The sequence below is a fragment of the Arachis ipaensis genome, chromosome B05 (assembly GCF_000816755.2).
Source record: "Arachis ipaensis cultivar K30076 chromosome B05, Araip1.1, whole genome shotgun sequence".
Taxonomy (NCBI): domain Eukaryota; kingdom Viridiplantae; phylum Streptophyta; class Magnoliopsida; order Fabales; family Fabaceae; genus Arachis; species Arachis ipaensis.
Window position 1 is genome coordinate 1,027,222 of NC_029789.2, and position 3,532 is coordinate 1,030,753.

Genomic DNA, 3,532 nt, shown 5'->3' on the forward strand with positions numbered 1-3,532 from the left:
AAAACTAAATAATCTAATAATAATAATAATATAAGAGAAAATAAGAATCTGACAATTTTATTTTGGTGGAAACTCAGGTCAATCGATTTTATGTGAAGTTGATACCTGAGAGTTGTTAGATGATTTAACTGATTTGACTAAATTTTTATTTAACGACTCTCAGATATCAACTTCACGTAAAGTCGACTACACCTAAAGTTTCACTACTTATAACTACTATTACTATCTTGCTGCTTTCTATTTGTTTGCTTCGTATATGCTTTCCTTGTTATAATAATATCAATAAACAAATAAAATCATAGTGATACCAATTTCTCACAATTTCTTAATAGTTGTAGTAAACTAGTAATATCAATCGTATACATACGAGCAACATACGGCGTACGAATAAAAACATCAAACAAAACAAAGGGCGATGGAAAATAAGGACAAAAATACATAGAAAACTATTTTCTCATAGTATAGAAGTACAAGAAGACTGGACAAAGATTTGAAACGTGAAATTTGGGATCGATTTAAATTTATTGTGATATAAAAGTGGTTCAACAACAATTTTTAATTTTATTTTGATATTATATAAGAAATTAAGTGACTCTAACATATTCTAAAATTTAATTCAAAAAATAAAAATTATTTCATACTTATAAAAATGATCAAGTTTTTAATTTTAGTTAGTATAGAACTTACTATCAGTAGTAAATTAAAAAAAATTGAGCTTGCTTATATTTGTAAACCTCTCAACTCACCCTCGTGAAAGCATGGGCTTCTGTACTTGTGACTTGTCACGCTTAATATTTTAAGGTGTATTCAATATTTTTAATGGCAACTAATTAAGTCATATCCCATAATTCCTTTGTCATTATTAAATTATTTAATTTATTTTTAATATATATTTTATATTTTAAAATATATTTCATGCTAATAACTAATTCAATAGTTTTTTTTTTCTTACATGTAACAAGATGGTTGTTGTTTTATATATTTAAAATTAAGAGCTTTTTGGAAATTTAATGAACACGTGTCCATAGGTTATTGGCGTAAGTTGATGAGGAAGCAAACAGGAGAAGTATATATATTAGCAATTGGGGATGGTCCACATACTTTGTTGAAACAGAATAATAGCTAATAGACAAATATGAAATATCTTTGCCACTCATCAAATAATCCAAAGTAACACCACAATAATACAGAAGAAAATAATATGATAATAATGTCCACCTAAACTAAACTCAATGAAGGGTTTATATGAAAAGACGGGGTTAGTGCTTATCCATTATTATTCATTAATCGTATCTAAGATACGGTTCCCCCAAAACACAGAAACATATTAAGAAATTAAAAAAAAAGAAAAAAGTATTAATTGCAGGAGCAACATAATTCACTAATTAAGGGAACAGCCTAATTTGGAAGAATGGTGTGAAATGGAGAAGGTTAAGTTAGGGTTCTTTTTGACACCACACTAACAAGTAAGTTTCTTCGCAATTGTTGAATAATAATATATAGTTGACCGATTGAGACTTTGTTGCACTTTCCATTCACTCTTATCATAGCTATCCGAGAAGGGTGCCCTACCGAAACCTTGGTGAAATTTCTTGTATTTTTAGGTGGTTATTTCGTCAATATATTATTTTTGGAAATTTTGAAGTAGACTTTATAAATTTTACAAATATCTTTTAAGTTGACTTAGACTCACTACCAATTTTTATATGATGAGAGGAGTACTCTTTTTTCCAGTTTGATTGTTTAATTCAATTTTGCTTGGGTGTTAGCCACATTTTACCACAAAAAAAATTATAGTTTTCCACATTTTGCTCGGTTTCATTTTTGCTAGTTTCTCTTGTTCATGGATCGAACGGCAATGATAAAGAAATAAAAGATGAACAAGAAGACGAGAATTCAAACTAAATAAAAAGATATATTGAAATTGAAAATAGAAATAAAATGGATAGATTGAAATTAAATACGAAGAGAATTACTCTACTTCTACCCAATTTCTTGACGCAACAAGAAATGAACTCCTCAACCTAACTTGCCAATGCCATAGTTTGGGAATTGAATCGAAAGGACTCATCAACCTTCTACTCGATTCCCCGATGCAACAAGAGAGGGACTCCTCAACCTCAATTGTCCACACCATGGTTTCATCACGAAACCAAAAAAAGTGTTTTAAAACCTCTAAAAATTCTATACTGCGACTATAATAGTTAAGGAGGTATTTATAACCTTTTATTAGGTTAAAACAAAGAAAAACCCTAAAACCCATAAACATAAGGCCCAATTTAGTAATTAAATAAATAAAATTAAAATATATTAAATTAAAATATTCGAAAAATATAAATTAATATCTTTTAAATAACACTTAAACTCTTTATATCACAAACATTTGAAACACGTATTAGGTAAGCTTTCAACATATAGAAAAAAACACAAAAATAACTTATAAGGGAACATTAGGGAGAAGAATGCTAATAGTCACAACATAAATATACATAAATTGAAAGAAGTAAAGGTCATATATAACTTCATTAGTCTAGCATTTTTATTTTATTATTTATTAATATTTTCTCTAAACACTTTTGTTTCAACAATAAATAGATACTACCATTACATTCAATATTCACTCTTTTTTCTCTAGAGTGTGTAAAGGGGCCAGAATTGTTAGCCCCGTCATTTCTTTCATTAGACTTTTTCCTCATTTTCAGAGAAAACAGACTTTTTAATCCTAATCCTAAAATGCCATCAAACCAATAATCACTGCTATTTTAGTACTAACTTATTTGAACTTAAGGAGCACGGCCATACAAGGAATCATTTGATTTGATTTGAGAGTCTCTCTCGTATTTCTTTCCTTAGTCAATAATTTGTCTTCAGCAATAGAAATGGAAATACTAAACAGCATTAAAAATTACAAAAAATGTGTGCCCTAAAATATAGATTAAGCATATTATATAAAAGAATATTTTATAAAAATTCAATTTTTTTTACATTTTCAATGCATTAAGTACATCAAAAATATTACAAAAATTTTATTATTATATTTTAAAAATATATTTTTATGACACAAATTAGTTAAATCTAAATTATAAAAGGATCACAGACACAATGCTTTACATTTTCGTGTCCCAATTGTTTAAAATGAAAAAGACGAGCTTTAATTTATAACTAGTGCATGACGTTTTGCTCCGAAACGAGTTAAGAAGATTTGTGAATCAATTTGAATTTGATTTGTTGACTCAATAAACTGAATTAATGAGCATGCGAACCGGTCACAAGGTGCACAAAATTTAGCGAAAGTTTTGTTTAGGGATTTGTGACTATTTCAAACAACTACAAAACGAATTAGTAGCGTTTACAAGACCGCCATTTTTTAATGCGTCGAAATTAGAATTTGTGGCGGTTTCTAGCAACCGCCGCCATCTGCCACTTTCGGTATAGTCGGTCAAGCTTTTATAACTTAGATTTAAACTTGTATATGAAATAAATCGAGCTTGAATTAGGATAAATTCAGTTCTCTCTCTTCTCTCTATATTAA